The sequence below is a fragment of the Nyctereutes procyonoides genome, unplaced genomic scaffold, assembly GCF_905146905.1.
Source record: "Nyctereutes procyonoides isolate TBG_1078 unplaced genomic scaffold, NYPRO_anot_genome, whole genome shotgun sequence".
In the NCBI taxonomy this organism is placed as follows: Eukaryota; Metazoa; Chordata; class Mammalia; order Carnivora; family Canidae; genus Nyctereutes; species Nyctereutes procyonoides.
In genome coordinates this window covers 18529523-18547712 of record NW_026575034.1, presented here as the reverse complement: position 1 = coordinate 18547712, position 18190 = coordinate 18529523, and the positions used below count along the sequence as shown (strand labels likewise).

The 18190-nt window shown below is 45.2% G+C and overlaps 1 protein-coding gene across 3 annotated transcripts in view; it reads right to left on the bottom strand.

Moving 5' to 3' along the window:
* DENND2B (DENN domain containing 2B) overlaps positions 1 to 18190 on the bottom strand; it is a 148434-nt gene that overhangs the window by 62340 nt on the left and 67904 nt on the right. The window contains exon 1 of one of the 3 annotated variants that reach the window (XM_055317684.1): positions 9208 to 9226. The exons of the other annotated variants lie outside the window; for them this stretch is intronic. The gene's annotated coding sequence lies outside the window, so the exon portion shown is untranslated. Of the gene's footprint in view, positions 1 to 9207; positions 9227 to 18190 lie in introns of those variants that run through there. 3 annotated transcript variants of the gene reach the window in all.

The window sequence follows — 18190 nt, the reverse complement described above, 5'->3', positions numbered from 1 at the left end:
ACAAAAAACAGAGGATACTCAGAACCAAGAGGGAACATACTTGAGGTCTCTAACCAACAGGTTAGCTTCCCTCCAACTCTCAACTGTGAAACCTCTTCCCTTGTCCTTACTCTTCTAGCTGACTTTGCTTCATGTTTCACTAAGAAAACAGAAACTAACAGAACAGACCTTCCATAAGCTACCACTGCATCAGTGCAGATCTTGTCACTTCTCTGCTAAAAACCCTGACACGACTCCCAGTCACTCCAAGTAAAAGCCATAGTCTTTACAATGACTCACAAAGGCCTTCATCAGCTGGGGCCCTATGATTTCTTTGACCTCATTTCAACTACTCTTCCCTTTACTCTTTCCACACCAATCACATGGTCTCCTCGTTACTTCCTCAAACACACAAGGTATAGTGCAGGACCTTTATACCTGCTGTACCTGTAACTCAAGCACACCCTCTAAGAGAGCCTGCTCCCCCTTCTCCCTGGACTTTGGTCAGATATCACCTTCTTAGTGAGGTCTTCCCTGACCACACTGTAAAAAATTAGTATTAACAAAATTACTATTAAAAAACCTTCCTCAGGGTGCTTGGCTGGCTCAGTCAGCAGAGCACACAACCTTTGATCTGGAGGTTGTGAGTTTAAGCCCCACACTGGATATAAAGATTACTTAAAAATAAAATCTTTGGGGAAAGAAAAACCAAAGGACCAGGGGCACCTGGATGGCTCAGTCAGTTAAGAATCTGATTCTTGATCTCAGTTCAGGTCATATTTCAGGGTCATGAGATCAAGCCCCACATTTTTTTTTCTTAAATTTATTTATTTTTATGACAGTCACAGAGAGAGAGAGAGACGCAGAGACACAGGCAGAGGGAGAAGCAGGCTCCATGCACCGGGAGCCTGATGTGGGACTCGATCCCGAGTCTCCAGGATCGCGCCCTGGGCCAAAGACCGGCGCTAAACCACTGCGCCACCCAGGGATCCCTCAAGCCCCACATTGAACCCCGCATCGGGCTCTGCACTCAGTGAGGAGTCTGCTCTATAGCTTCCCTCCCTACGTCTTCTGCTGCCCCTCCTGCTCCCATGCTCTCTTTAAAATAAATCTTCAAAAAAAAAAAAAAAAAAAAAAAGAAAAGAAAAAAAAACAGAAAACAAACAAACAAAAAAAACCTCCCTCCATCCTGCTGCCCCTCAGCACTCTTATTCCTCCTTTTCTGGTTTGTTTTTCTCTGTATCATTTACTACCACCTAAAATACTACTTTTCTTTTCCACTTATTATGTTTATATAAGCTAAGGATTTTTGTATTTGTTCACAGCTGTATCCTCAGTGGCTAAACAGCAGGCCCTCAATAAATATTTTTTGAATGACAAAACATTTGTCACCAGCTTAGGGTGGCCCTTCCTGGACAGGGTGAGCAGCTTTGGGCTCCATTACTCAGGCCCATCTTCCAACCCCACCAGTCCCCCCAGTTCAAGGTCTTACCTACCTGCAGTAATCACACCCACTTAGAAAACTCAAAAGGAGCCAGCCTTCTGAGCACCCAAAAAATTCAGGGCATGGGTGGCTTTAGCCCAAGAACTCACCTGAAATTGCACTCTGCAAAGACTGCAATGATTTCCCAACTGCAAAATGCAAGGGTCCTTTCTGTGGGTCCTTTTCTGATGTCTACTGTTTTGGATACTACTCATCAGCCCTCGGAAGCACTGTAATGTAGTTAACTCTCAATCAGGAACACAACCTATGGGGGGATTCACAATCTGCCTACAAGATCTTTATGCTCATCAAAAGGGGGGACAGGTTGAGAAACACTAGGAAATACTGTCAGAGAGGTAGAGAAGAGGGACAGGTGGGCACCTACATTGGTTTACCTCCTTGCGCCCTTTGAAAACGTCTTCTCAGCCAGGCCCCCATGCTACAGTCCTCTATTCTGGTCCTTGCCCTTGAGCAGCTCCCCATCCTGCCCCAGTTAGACTAAAAAGGATCTAGTACAATGTAACAAAAGCTGTGAAAGAAGCATGAACACAGAGCTCTGGGAGCAAGGAGAAAGACACCTAATCAGGTGGACAGAGTGGATTTCGGGGAGGGCTTCCGGAAAAGACAGGGAGTGACACTGGGCTGAGTCTTGTGGCATTTGGGAAAGATAAAGAAGGCAGAAGAGGAATGCTGAGAGCAGAAGAGAAACCATAAGCAAAAGCCAAAGAGACACATCTTGGAGCAGGCTGAGATTTCTTGAACAGGACACAAAAGGCGATAGCCTAATGAAAAAAAAATACTGATAAATTCGACTACATTAAATAAGAACTCTGTTCATCTAAAAAATGCCATTTAGAGAGTGAGAAAGGAACCTACAGAGTGGGCACACAGGTTGTAACCTGGGTTCAGCAGATTTGAGAACATTAGATACACAAAGTTACCAAGAAGTAGTAGAGTCACTCTCATAGTGCAGATCTTGGCCAGATCTTTAGGGCTATATTTCCCTTTGGAGAAAAGTCCTCTATTTCTTAATTTTGGAAGGTAGTAGAAGAAAGTGCACATATGCAGCCAGGCTCTGCTGGCTCTATCCATGCATTTATTTCATTTTTTAAAAGATTTTATTTATTTTTTTGAGAGAGACAGCATGAGTGGGGTGGGTAGGGGCAGAGGGAGAAACAGACTCCCCGCTGAGCCCGGAATCCCAGGATCACGACCTGCGCCAAAGTCAGACACTTAACCAACGGAGCCACCCAGGTGCCCCATGCATCTATCTCATTTAACCTAGCTGTCAGTACCTCCATTTTATGGATGCAGAAACTGAGGCTCAGTTAAGTAATTTGCCCAGGGTTTCATAGTAAGCAGCAGACACCAGAGTCTGGAGGTGCCAGACTCAGTGCCAACTGAGCTCTATAATTGATACCAGGGCACATTAGCCCCTTGGTCTTCGTTGTGTCTTGTGGCAGGAAACCATCCTCCATCCCAAGTGCATCCCTGCAGCCCAGTTCTAATTGGATAGAGTTAAAAAAAGGATTTTAGCAGAGGTCCCATGCATGGCCCCCAAATTCTTAGTGTTAAAACCCCATTTTTCTTTAAGCCATCTAGTGAACTAGAGGAGAACCCAGAATCAACGTGAAATAAATATCAGAGATGCTGTTCTATCACTGCTCTTTAGGCCTTTTCTCTTCATCATTCTTCCTCACCTAGGGATGGAAGCTCTCACAAACACAGACCCTGGTCAAAGAAAGGCTTTCCCCTAAAAATGCAGTCCTGCTGGAGTAGTCTCTGCAAGTAAGGGGACTCTGTCCATCTGTCTGTCCAACTTCTTTAAGAGTCATGATGGAGACAGAATTTGCCTCTTTTTCCTGCTTTAAATAAAGCAACTGCTACTTGGAGACTGCAGGTCTGCGGTTCTCAAACTGTGTGCCGAGCAACCCTTGAGCACTGCAATGAACTCACAGGGGTGCTGCAAAATAGTTTGCTTTTTTGAGAGAAACAGAGCAATCTTCAACATTTATCAGACACCCCACTAGATCACACTTTTAACATCAGATTGCACTACGTTCTTTTCAGTGATGTTATTTCTTGGTGAAGATGGGTTTTCAGCAGCTACAGTTGATCAAAACCAAATACCACGTGAGAAGCAATGTAGAACAGGAAATGAGGATGGCAATATTCACTCTGATTTCAAGATGTGAGGGGGGTTTTTTGACTAGAGTTGACACCCAAAGTTGTATTACTTTCAGGTGTACAACATACTGATTCCTACAGTATGCTGTGTTTGCTATAAGTGTCACTACCACCTGTCCCCATACCAAAGATGTGAGATGTTGTAAGGGTCCAGTCCATCCCAATAGTCATAACTATGACTATTTAAGAATGAAATATAAATATTTTTCCTTTCAGTTTAAGTGTATAATTTTTTCAAATGGCTACTCAGTTGTTAGGGTATGAGCACTCTCCACATGGCTTAGACTTAAAATGCTTCATAAATGGAATGTAGGTATTTCTTTTGGCCTATGGACACTGTGAAAAAATTACTGAAACACTAAGGGCCCAGGAACAGAGAAAGTTTGGGAACCTCTGCAGCAGGTGTTTTTACATCTCTGCATCAAGGAGCCAAAGAGAAATTCCCAGGGCAGGCCCAACTGGGCCGCAGAAGGAGGCGGGCAGCAAGCTCTCAGGTCTATGGAGGGCACACTCAGGCACACAGAGGCTGTCAGAACAGCTGCCCCCTAGCCTGAAGAGAAGTGACTGCATACTAGCTCCCTCTCAGTCCAGAGCCTATGCACATCTGTGTCAGCTTCACCCCAGCCTCCCAGGCTCTCCTCTCAACTCCCTCCCTAAAAAGCTCTATTCAGCACTGACCTTGTGAACAAAACCCAAAGCCAGCTCAGAAGCCAGCCGGCCACTGGCAGGGGACTTCCACACATGCTCAGACTTGGGCAATGTCCACAAACCAAACCATTAATCCACAGGAGGAGGAAGCAATGGGATTCTGACCGAGGGCTTCCACTAGACAGCCCATCCACAGAAAGGCCAACTGGGTTTTTTGGATGAAGATTTGCATGAAAATAACTCCTTTCTTCCCAAGGAGTCTCTTGCCTGCTATATTCCCTCCCTCCATCTTCCCTGAAGTCATAATCCTCTGTTGGTAACATCACTGTGGTTGATACAATAGCTAACTATTGTGATGTCACAAGACTCAAGTTTTGTCATTTTCGGTGGGAGTTGAGGTAGAGAATGTGACAAAGGGCTGGCACAGAATAAAGTTATAGAACTGGAATTTGCTTTTTCATGCTAATTCCTCCCTCCTACCCCCCTCCCATAATGAAGAGCAGTGACTCAGAAAAGGAAAGGCAAGCCACTGGCAGCAAGGCTGTATGCAGACTGTCTGTATCAACGGGAGAGGGGTAGGGATGAAGGGCGAGAAGGCAGAAAGGAGACAAAAGAAAGGAGTTTTCACTGTTAGGATTAGCCAGCCAAATATGAAGACCTTTTCAAGCCCTACTCTTTTCCATCATCCACTGCTTGGGCCCAGAGCAAGCAGAGAAAAGCGGAAACGCAGGAAAGGCTCCAGGCTGGAACATTCCCTGGAACTTAATGTTTGAGATACTGTGTTGAGTTCTGGACTCCACGCTGTCAAAGGGACAGACTTGGTTTGGACTGAATCCTGGAGGACAGAGACTAGGATGGAGGGGGGCACTCAGAGGCATGCCATGAGAGAAATGACTAAAGGAATGGAGAATGTTTACCCTGGAGAAGACAAGGCTGGGGATGGAGGAAACGGGTGATTGCCTCGAGAATTCTGAAAGGCTCTCATGTGAAAAAAGGACATGTGTTTTCTGTGGCCTCCAAAGAGATCTCAGACACAAGAAGATCCAGAATGGACAAAATGAGGGAGAATTTGTTATTCTTAAATTCCCATTAAAGACTATAAGTTTGGGATCCCTGGGTGGCACAGCGGTTTGGCGCCTGCCTTTGGCTCAGGGCGCGATCCTGGAGACCCGGGATCGAATCCCATATCGGGCTCCCGGTGCATGGAGCCTGCTTCTCCCTCTGCCTATGTCTCTGCCTCTCTCTCTCTCTCTCTCTCTCTATCATAAATAAATAAATTTTAAAAAAATAAAAAAAATAAAGACTATAAGTTCTTTGTAATTCCCAGTTTCTCCATTATTAAGGACAAGAGCATTGTCTTGTTTGCTGCAGTATATCCCCAGAACTGTATAAATTTACTATTTATATAGTAAATAGCACACAGTAGGTACTTATTAATAGTTGTCAAATAAATGAACAAATGAAGCAATAGCAATGGTCTGCTGAAGTTGTTGGTGTTCACAGGGGCTCACTGTTCCAAAAAGTGTTTTTTGAATCCCTACCCACACATCACTCAGTTAAGGTGCTGGGGATAACAGCAGTGAATGAGGTAGAAAAGGTTAGTCTACTTCCCCTCTCCCCCTGTGTTTAACACAGATGGCATGTAAGGTCCCTTCCATATTGAGATTCCTTGGTTTTAGAGTTGACTAAAACAATTGAAACTGAGAGGAAAGGCCACAGATGAACCCTACCTACCACCTCTACTGTTACTTACAAGCCTAGAAATCTAGAGAGCTCAGGCTGCCTTCTCAGCAACAGAGAGGCCTCATGCTGAGGTAGTAGAATGTTGGACCAGACCACACCAGAGCAAACGACTGGGCATTTATTAAAGCCCCCGCCCCAATCCACCCACCAGACAAAGTAGGGTCTTATGTGAACCCTGGGCTCCCTCAGCCCAGGAGTAGGTTAGTATGGTCCAGATAGGTAACATGAGGTATTTTCAGATGCCTTCACTTCCCTCAAGGAGCTTAAAACTTCCCCATCAGCTTCAGGCACTTATCCAGCAGGATAATTTATTATCCATCCAGTAATGACAATACAGTTACTACAGACCAATTTTCAAAGAAATAATTCTAAGATCTTTGCATAGCTTGTACTAGCGCTGGAGACTTGGTTCCAACTGCTGAGGGCAAGACAGTTGTAACTACAGGTAATGAAGCAGATTATTTAACAATAATGATACAAAGATATACAACATACCAGACATTATCTTCTTCTAGGTAGTCTTTAGAGGCCTGAATGTTTATTCCAATACATTGTCAAAACATTTCTGAAACTCCCATTTGGAAACTGCCCTTAGAGGCTTTGGAACATGATTTGAATCTTCTCTGAAGGAAAATTTGCATTCTTCAAGGGTGCTAAAACTCATTCAGAGCCATATGACCAAAAAAAAAAAAAAAACCCACAAACTAGAGAAAACCATCTTAGGTCAGAATAAACAGTAACTGTCAAGTATACTGTAGAGCCTTCATATCAAGGGGGATGCATATTGAAACTGTCCCAAATTTCCACTTCTTACAGTATAGCAGTTATTTACTTTGAGGTCCCAGAGCCCTGTGATTATCTTTTTCTTTTTTTTTAAGATTTTATTTATTTATTCATGAGACACACACACACACACACAGAGAGAGAGAGAGAGAGAGAGAGAGAGAGGCAGAGGGAGAAGCAGGCTCCATGCAGGGAGCCTGACGTGGGACTCAATCCCGGATCTCCAGGATCAGGTCCTGGGCCGAAGGCAGGCACTAAACCACTGAGCTACCTGGGCTGCCCTGATTATCTAATGAACCCCAAGAATCTCCATGGAAAGCTTGTAAGAATGTAAACTTCTTTCTACCATTTTAGGGATTTCCTTTTAGGAGGTTCACAAGCTACTCAACAGACTCATTTTATGAATCCTTCTCCTAACCCATCTTACCTTCCTCATAAATGCAAGAATAATTCTAAATGGAGATCTACAGAACTTAGCAGATATGCCAATGCTGGGCACAAAGAGAGACTCACCTGCAATAAAGTACCCTGCTCTCCTAAGTCCTTGTAGTACCCTGTTTCAAACTCAAGACTTCAGGGTGAAAATTAATAAAAAGAAACTTCATTTAAAATGGAGTCAGGAGAGGGGATCCCTGGGTGGCACAGCGGTTTAGCGCCTGCCTTTGGCCCAGGGCGCAATCCTGGAGACCTGGGATTGAATCCCACGTCGGGCTCCCGGTGCCTGGAGCCTGCTTCTCCCTCTGCTTGTGTCTCTGCCTCTCTCTCTCTCTCTCTCTGTGTGACTATCATAAATAAAAAAAATTTTTTTTAAATTAAAATAAATAAAATAAAATGGAGTCAGGAGGCCAGAAGGGGGAGCTCTCACAACTGCAGGCTCTCACAACAGGAAATCCCCACTACTTAAGCTATTTTACTATCCCAGCAGGAGGAAAAAAGGTTTTTCTCCTTCCCCAGCAACAGCCCAGCCAGTGAGAGACTGTCACAATTCAGCCAATAAAAAGCCACTATACTTTGAATGCCCAGTTTACTTCAATGGACTTTTTGTTTATAATAGCCCTGCTGAACTTCATCTTTTTCTCAAAAGAGCATCCAGGTGCCTGGGTGGCTCAGTTGGTTAAGCCTCCAACTCTTGATTTCAGCTCAAGTCATGACCTCAGGGTTGTGAGATGGAGCCAGGCATGGAGACTGCTTAAGATTGTCTCTCCCTTGACCTCAGGGTTTTGAGATGGAGCCAGGAGTGTAGACTGCTTAGGATTCTTTCTCTCTCTCCTTCTGCCCTTCCCCTACTCAGAGTGCAGGCATGCTCGCTCTCTCTCAGAAAAAAAAAAAAAAAATGTTCCTCTCCTTTTTCCTTTGGAGTTGTCTACGGTTTTACCATAGATTGCTTGTCTTGAATTGCAATTCTCTGCTATTCCTGGAAAAAAAAAATTTTGCTGGTAAAATGAGTTTTAAGGTTGACAATTCACAATCTACAAACTACTATACTTCAGCGGATTTTCAGCAGTGTCAGATATGGTTAAATCCAAAAACGTTAAAGACTGACAAATGCCAAGCGTCCTGGGACTCAATTGTGACATTTTCTAATGTGGTTTGTAAATTGGTGCTGGAGACAGTTCCTATAGAGGAATTAAATCTACCTTCAGGCAGTCACATTCATTTATTCCTAAGTGCAGATACAAAGAGTAAGCTATGGCCCAGCATGTATTCTCTCCCCTTTCCCTAAGTCCCTAGGCTCCTTGTGGGAGGCACAGGGAATACACTGCCTGCGTCCTTGTGGGGCAGCCAGTGTGCTCACCAAGCAGCTCTCACATACTAACAGCCACCCAAGTCACATCTGACTCATGCCATTGCTCTCTGTAATGAGGTATGACATGTATCTAATCTCTTGTGTATTTTCATATGTGTAGCCTACAATTATGCATTTTTGAGGGATGTAGCTGACTAGTGGTTCTGTTCAGTGACCTATAATTATTCACACAGGCATCATGGCCCAACCAGGCTGCTATTAGGCTGGAGGCACTCTGAGCTCAGACCTCATGGAGGAAGCCGCGTGGCTCTAAGGATATCCAGAGAATAATGGTTAGCAACAGGCTTTGGAGGGGCCACACTGCTCTTCCCTGGCTGCACATGGAGACATTTCTACTCCATTCCCTTCACCCTTCTTCCTTATCTACTGCCTGGTTCAGCACAGCTCACTCTTAAGCCTAAGTATTGGTACACTGGTGGGCCCAATTGTCCACAAAAATGGACCATTTTCTTGGACACAGTCTCCATTATCAAGGCAATAGCAATATAAATCAATTTCTAAAACTCCCCACAAATTTCTCTCCTGAGAAAAAAACCAAGTCACACCCACCAGCCCACAGAATCCTGCAGTCACAAACCTGCAGCTGGACTGTCGGAGCTGACACAGGCCTCTTCTATGATCCAGCCTCTTTACCACTGGCTGAAGTGGTCTCGCTGCTCCTGAGGGCCCAACAGAGTACCTCTCCCCCTGAGCAAATGTCTGCCACCCTGCTTCTGCACTACTTAGCCTGACTACGAAAGGAGGGCTGGTTAGCCCTAAGAATATGTTTCTGGTGACTATTCATATATACATTTGGCTGCAATAAAAACTGGTTTCTGGATTCATTAATGACAGCTCAATCCTGATTCTAAATATAATCAGAGATACTGCCACCAGCCAGCCCAGGGCAGCTGTGAAGCACTAGTGCAGCCCCACACTCAGAGCGGCACACACGTTAAGTGTGAGCCCAATATCTACACCACAATTACCGTGCAGGTCTTCCTTCTTCCCCAGGACTGGCTCCAAAGGACTGTAGAGAGCTTTATACTTTTCAAAACCACTTTCACATGTTATCTCAGTGGAGCCTACCAAACAAGTCTCAGAGGTTAAATGCAGTAGGTAATTTTTCCATTTTTACTTAATAATCCCTACACCCAATGTGGGACTTAAACCCAGACGCCATGATCAAGAGTTGCATGCTCTACAGGCTAAGCCAGCAGGCACCAGTATTTTCTCCATTTTACAAAGGAGACGGAGGCTCAGGGAGGCGGTCTTGCCCCAAGGTCACACAGCTAGTAAGTGCAGAAGCAGGTCTAGAACTACTTTGTGGCTGTGTGAGCTTAGTTCTTCATATGTCAACAATCAATACTACAGCTGCCTCACGGGGCTTACTGTAAGGATAAACGGACTCCTGTATGAAAAGTGCCTGGAAGGGTGTTTGGTCCACAGTAAGGATTAAGTTGCCATTACGTTATTATTATTGCTGTTGTTAATAAATATTATGAGTATTATCCCCACCACCACTAGAATCCCCATTTCCAAATCTAGAGCTCTTTCCTCTCTATCCTGTCGTAGCTTTGCACAGATCACTTGGAAGTAGCGTCATCTAACCTGGAGTGAGTCCAGACCTAATCCTTATAATCTACCTATGGAACTTAGAACTCACTAGGCTCTCTACCTTACCAGTCCTCAAACTTCTCCATATTTTTGTGCATACACACATGCATCACCTTTTCTGCAAACCTGACTCTCTATAGTTTCAGGGCATTACTTGTGCTATGTTGAGCCACCGCTCTGTGGCTCACCCTGCCCGCAGTACCCAACTTTCACTCGCATCCAAGTCCTCATTCGTTCACTTCCTTCCTTCAACAATCATTTAAGGAGCACCTACTCTTTATGAAGCACAGTACGAAGTACTGGGGGAAATACCCTTGCCCTCCAGATACACCAGATGAGAAGTACAGGAGAGTGGGACACATGAGGGGATGATGGCACAGAGGTACTAGAAAATAACTGTCTCAGGGCAGCACAACAAAGTTCAGAGAAGGTAAGGCTGAAATGAGTTTCAGAGAATGACTGGACTTTTCTAGGCAGACAAGGGGAGAGAAGAGTATTGTGAGCAAAGAGAACAGTATTTACATAGAAATATAAATCAGAATCATAGAGAGTATGATAATCTCATACTGTCAGCATGGAAGGACTGTGTGTGTGCATGCGTGCGTGTGTGTGTATGTGTGTGTGTGAGAGACAGAGACAGAGAGAGAGACAGAGAGAGACAGACAGAAACAGAGATGGAGACAGAAAGAAACAGTGACAGAACAAGCTATGAGAGAGAACAACGTGGGAGGGGGGAGCCCATACTGCCTGGGGGTGGCAGGCAGCTGGGATAACAAATATCACGTCTGCCTTTCAGGGTCTGAGGGACAAACCCGACTCCCCAGGGACGCTCACAGTGTACCAATTTTCAATGCAAAATCCTTTAACAATTGTTTTCTCTCTTTCTGTCTTCTCCGCCTCCTAAAGAAGAGCTGTTTATCCCTATTCTCGTTTCTGCCCTGCTCTGAGCCCTGAGTTTTAGTGCCAATGCTTTTACACAAATCCAGTTTCACGTCCTGAGTGAAATATAATTTCATAGGAATGTAATTCTGAAATGATCTCATTGAAAAAGCACATCCAGCAAAGGCAATGAGCAAACTCTGGGCCAGCCCATTCACACCCAGAGCCAAGGAGATTGCAGACCCCTTTCCCTTAAATGGAGAATGTGCCTGGGGCCCAAAACAAAGCACACAAGCTGCCCACGACAATATCCTGCCCACAGCCAGCCTGCCTGCTTGCAGACTGAAGCCTGGGCCCAGAGAGGCAATGGCCACAGAACACTGCACTGTGCACGGACAGACTCAAGAGAGCATCCAGGTAAATGGGCCTCCCCACACTGATGTTCCCTGTGTCCTTCAGGAGGGCTCTAGCTCCAGGCCAGGAAACACCAGCTCAAACTGTTAACACTCCCCTGCTACAGCCCCATCAGACAGAAGAATATCCAGGAGGTAAGCTGCTAAGGACCCTCCTCCCCATAGTGACCCACCTTCCCTAACTCCAAAACCCAGCTGCTATCTATTTCTCTACTGAGAGCATCAGAAATTAGGGTATTTGACTCCGATACCAGATGTCAAGGCCAGGTCTAGCCTAGTTCAGCAGAGCTGAAACACAGTGGGACTGGGGAAGAAATAATGTATTCTGATGGGGCTTTCAAAACTCCTAGCTGAAAAATCTCCAAGTTAGGATCTTTGGGAAAAATGTCCTTACTCCAAATCTGTACTACTACCCCACTCCCCCACCCCATGAATACTCATAAAATGGACCAGAAGAGGAAGAAGAAAAAAAAAATTAACAGTTTGCAGGGTCTACAGGAACCCTCTGTACTATCTTTACAACTTTTGTGTAAATCTAAAACTATTCTAAAATAAAAAGTGTATTAAAATTAATGGCCTGTCATGGTTTCCTCTATAAGGAATAATGGAAAAGAATCGTCTTGGATATAAATTCCAACTCTGCCTCTACTAGCTAGGAGTTGCCTAACCTCTTGAAACTTTGATCTCGGGCAGCCCCGGTGGCACAGCAGTTTAGTGCCGCCTGCAGCCCAGGGCGTGATCCTGGAGACTCAGGATCGAGTCCCGCATTGGGCTCCCTGCATGGAGCCTGCTTCTCCCTCTGCCTGTGTCTCTGCCTCTCTCTCTCTCTCTCTCTCTCTCTCTCTGTGTGTGTGTGTGTGTGTGTGTGTCTCATGAATAAATAAATAAAATCTTAAAAAAAAAAAAGAAAAGAAACTTTGGTCTCCTCCTCAATTAAATGGAGATGACAGTTCCCACCATGAAGCGTGGTTGTGCAGATGAAGTTTATAGGCATTGCTCAAAAAGAATTCACTGCTGCCCAAGCTGCTTTCTTTCTGGGCGGGCCCTGTTTCTCAGTTCAGTCAGCCTCCACCTGGGGGTTGGGTGGGAGGCCCTGCCTCCACTCCACAGGCATACCTGTCCCTAGGAGTTACAGCCTCTTCCACATACAGTATTACACTTTGAGCCCACAGTAAATAGCCCAAAGGCTGATGGCTGCCCCACAGGGTGTTGCAACTAGTGAAAGCACACCACAAGAAACAAGTTCTTCTCCTTCTGGCTTTTCCTTCTTCCAGTGGGATTCAATGTCACCTTTATGAGCGCAGTTACTTTCCAGAGGCTCACAGAGGTCAACCACAGAAGTTCAAGGGGCTGAGCTTTAGTATAATTAGCTATCCACGATGGTATGTGGGCAGGAAAGAAGTATGCTCTCTAAGTTACCACAAAAGATTCTTTACCCTCGGCAGCACCACACCTACCACCACCACCCATCACCACCACTCCCATACCTTACCACACCTACCACCACCATCCATTACCACCACCACCACCACTCCCATACCTCCCCTGTACCTTGCTCCCCACCTTGACCCCACAAGAAGCTGGGCTGCTAAACTTCAAATCTACCAAGTCAATGCACAAAGTAAGTTCCCCAAAGCCACGAGATAATCCTAAGGCTGGGCATGAAGTCACCCCCAAGCCCTGATTCTCAAGCCTCAGTCACACTGCCTCTTGGCTTCATGATGTGTTATCTATTTTTCCTCTAGGAAGACTGAGGAAAGTGGTAATATAAGCGGATGGGCTAGAGCCCAAGGAAAGAACCAAGAGAAGAAAGGTATGGTTCCAGTGTCACATTATCTCTGAAACTCACTCACAAGGATATCAGATCCTTAAAAAAGTCTCCTAAACTGAAGGAGAAGTCCAATCTCACCCTGAAAATTTAGTGCCCAAATAAGGGAGCAGTCAGTGCTAGAACAGTAAGCCTGTTCCAACTTGGAAAAGCCCTGTGAGAGAAGCAGTTCCCAGGCTTAAGATTCCAGTGACAGGTTGTAACCCCTCGTAGCACTAATGGGCACATTCTAGTGGCTAATTTCTCTGACCTTCCAGATGGCTGGAGCGGGGACACACCCCAGCTGAGGCCAAAGGACATTAGTTCCTGGCAGGGAGTATGTAGAAATTCAGCAGCCCAGCTGAGCCAGATAAGAGCCCCAGCTCCAGCAGCTTCAAGGACATGTTTTGGGAAGCAGAGCCCAGGAAGAAGATGTCCTTGGAGCCATTTCGTATTTAACCAAATAAAAGCCAAATATAGCCAAATATTAAGAAGCTAACATGTCATCTTCTGTGCAATTTTTCTCCAGCTTATCACCTCACACTAAATAAATGTGAAGTATTACTCTTATCATTACTAGTTTCCCTTTATACTTCCATGTCCAGTCCTCCCTGCTCATAAACGACAGACGAAGCATCCTGAACATCAATTTCATCATGTCATTCCTCTGCACTCCTTACTTGCCAATCATACCAGATTCAGAATGTTCCAGGTCCTCCAGAACCTTGTCAAATGCTACTGACCAATCATGTTTGTCTCTTCTTCCTTCTTCCTCTTAAACCATCCCACATCATACTACCACACCCTCCATTCCCCTCCATGCAAAGACACACAGACCTGCACAGACACACACACACACACACACACACACACATGCACTTCCCTCTCCAGGGGAATACCTCCTGCTGCAAACATGTCCATTTCTGCCTCCATGTGTTTGTGCTCAAACCCCTTCCAGCCTAGAGTACTTTCCTTCCTCTCTGTTTATTATCCAAATCCTATCCATGCTCCAAAGCCCAGTCTAAAGGTTCCTCTCAAGCTTAGGTTGGGAAACCACTCAATCCACAAACAATGACCATGCACTTCCTCTGTGCCAGGCACTAAGCCAGACACTGAGGACACAGTAAGGAAACAACATGAGTCCTAGATGCTTCTAACTGGTGGGAGGGGCTTCAACATAAACCTCCCTGCTCACTTCAACTGTGCAGGTAGGGAAGTCAATGACCAGACCTCACTGGCAACTTGTGATATTCGTGGGGGATGAGGTGAGGGTGAGAGATGAAGTCCAGCTGGATGAGGTCTTCATGCCTCCCCCTTGAGCCTCTTTAAGAAGCCACTCAGGCTTGGTGGTCTAGAACATAGTTTTTATTACAAGAACCATCATTCCGTCTGACTACTTAGAGTAGTACTGCCTCCTGCTTTGGAGTTTTATCAGCTTCAGAGGTAGGCTGAATACAACCCCAGTCAATAATAGCCCTGGATGACTACCCCTTCTAAGCCAGGGAATGGAGAAAAAGTGACCAAGTCTCCAAGAGTTCCTAGACTCTATGCCACAGGAACTGCACAGATAGTGGAGGTTACATGGGAGGCATCCTCTTGAGGCCCTTTCAGGGTAATGTACAATTCTCAGACCCTAATCATAGCTCTATTCCTTTCTCTCCTATTAAAGAAAGTCTATCAGTATATAAGTCAGATTGCTGTTATTATAGGGATAATCCTGCACATCTTCTAAATTTAAAAATGGATAGCTCATTCACATGTACCTTGATCCTTTAGCTCCTGTAGGAACAAATGCAGTAACTCCATGAGATATATCATATCAATTCAGTCTTTTTTCCCCCCTGAACAGAAACAGAAAATGTTCTATGGATGTAATCTTAGATACCTTTTGGATTCAGAAATAAAGAAGAGAGAACACCTAACCCACCCCCAGTTACATTGCCAGCAATGGAGACTCATAGTCCTTATTACCTATTCTCATCACAATCTCTCTGGACCTCAAGAGTCAAAGTTCATCTCACATGAGACACAACTGTTAAGTTCTTACGGCACTAACCGTTCAGCATCCTGCTGGTAGGACTACCCTCCCCAGCAAGGCTGAATGGGTCTCAGTCCATTCTAAGGAAGATCACAGCTTTTAGGACATCACCCAAAACTCTAGTCACATATTTATGTGTGCAGACCTCAGGGGGCTTTGACAGGTCAAGATCAGAAAGGCCACAGCTACTGCTGATCAATGTACACCAGATATAGCACTATAAGAGACAAATGAGCAAAAAGCCTTAAAAGAAAGGCAGGACAGACAGGAAGAAGCTGCCACCAGGCTTCAGATCACCAGCATCTCACTTGGAGGGGTGTCTGCCTGAGTGAAGCTTTGCATCCAAGTGTAACAAGCACCTAGTCTTTGATGCTTGTGGTATACAGGGAGTATCTTATCCTACTCGACTGCCCAGGCTCCCCAACTCATCCACCCTATTGCCAAAGGCTGGAAGAGGACCCAGCACACACTAAGTATCTTCAGTTCCACATTTCCAGTCCCCTTCTACCTCAGCCCCTCCTCCCGGCCCTGACAACTCAAATTTTCAGTCTCTACATATGTGTCTATGTGCCTGTGTGTCTGTGTTTTATTTACACTACCCATGTCTGTTGTTAGCAACAGAAACAAAGTACTTTCAGGCAGAAAAGGCAAGTCAGCCAACTGGCTTGCTGCTCCCTGTTCTGCTTCCAGCTCAGGGAAAAGGCTGGTGAAGGATCCTTCAAGCTCCAATCTACCACGTGTGCCTACAGCTCCTACAGACGAGGGGAACTGGCATGGTGCCAGCTTACTCCAAGCTGGCCACTGCTATGCAGGGCCTCAACCATCAGCCTTCCTTCTTCTTCCCTGGAGGCCAGGCCCCTGAACACCTCCTGCCCTCACCTGCCTGGATGCTGAATACTATTCAAATTCAGAGCTTCAAAAGCCAGAATTCAGGAAACCCATTCTCTTCTCTGGTACACTAGGTGACTGTAAAGATAAGCAGGCAATGCCTCCCTAGACCCAAACTCTGGAGAACCAGCCCATGACTAAGTTTGACATTCATGCCCTTTCCCATCTTCAGTCTTTCTGCTACTGCCAATCTTCCAAGTTCCAGAAATCAGGCTACTCAACAAAATCAATGGTAATTACTGATCATTGCTTTGTTTTCAGCAGAGAAAAAAGAAACAAACCATGAGATGAGATTCTTGCACTCAAGGAGCTCACAGACTAACTTAGGGAGACGAGGTAACAATAGGAAATAATTAAAATGTGAGATACAGAGTAAAAGTACTCTACAGTACAATGGGTAGGAGTGGAGGGGCTAGAGTAAGTAACTCAAGACAGGTTTTCTGTGGGAGAGGAAATGTGAGCCAGACCTTAAAGGACAAACAGTAGTTGGACAGAATGAGACAGGAGGCTATTTGAGATGAACAGTTAGACTATGACTCAAGGTCCCAAGGCAGGAAGAATGGCAAATATCATGCCCACATGTTTTCCCATATTCAACTGAGGCTCAGCCCTGGGAGGTACAGAGGAAAAGGACTGGCCTGACTTGATGAAAATAAAACCCTCACCTCAGGGTCACCATGCTCTCCAAACCCTCTGCTCCTACCTCTGCCAAGAGCATTCTCAGTGTTTCCTTTTTCTGTACTACTTTGAAATCCTCTCCCCTACAGTGCACAGAATGTAGCCAAGCCAGTCTAACTCCCTAAACCCGAAACATCCTGCTGGAACTCTTGGTACTCGAGGCTCCTGATCCCACAGTGGGACAAACTTTGTGCTTCACCCATTGTAATGTGGGTCAGGAGCTTGGTCTATTCCTGCACAGGGCCAGGTCAAGCTAAGTCCAATTCTTTACTTACTAGAAGAGAAGAAGGGGTAGGAAAATTTAAGTACAGTCTCTGGTAAGCCAGGGGAATAGTCTCTCCTTCCATTCGCACTTATATGTGCATTCAATTAATACAAAATGAACACCAACATGTGTAAATTAATGTGCTTAGGGCTGGCTGGGACACCAAAATGCCTCAGGCATGGGTCCATCCTCAAAGAGCTCACATTCCAGTAAGGTGGATATAATAGAAACGTAAATATAATAAATACCAGGAAGACTATTTTAAGGGCCACTGGAGAGATGAAATGCTGTGGATTTAGACAAAGAGGGATTACTTCCAACTGAAGAAGCAGGAGGGATTCATAGAGCAGGCTGCCCTTGCACTGGGCATGGAAGGTCAAACGGCAAAAAATAAAGGAGCAATCCTGGGTGTATGGAACTACATGAGCCAAGTCTTGGAGGCAGGGAAGTAGAAGACATACGAAGATGTTGAGTCTGATGGGAATTTAACTGGAAGTAGACCAGAAAAAAGTGGAAAGACAGAAATGTCAGATCTTAGAGGCCTTTGAGAACCAAATTAAGGGTCTTATCTTTTCTCTGGGAAATCATATAAATTTTTTTGAGAAAGGAATGATGGGTCAGGAACTGTGCTTCTGAAAAATGAAGCAGCCCTCAGAAATCTAGGGGCTGTAGCAATAAGGTCTGATTATGGAGCCCACCGGGACAGAAGAGCACAGGAAGAAGAGATGGAGGGGATTCAGGTAATCCAGTGCATGAATGGAATTTTTGTCTTTGGGTATGGACTGAATAGGAAAATAAGTGGGCAGTCCTGAGGTTGCTAAGAGGCTCCACAAGCAGGGAAAGGCCAGAGAATCAGCTGTCTAGAGGGGACAATGAAGAGTGGGAGGTATATACATTCAGAAGACTGGGGAGAAAAGGGAATTTCAGAGCTTAGGATCCTGAAAGTGTAACAGCTCCAGGTGATGAGGCCAAAGGCATGGTCATACTACAAGATGA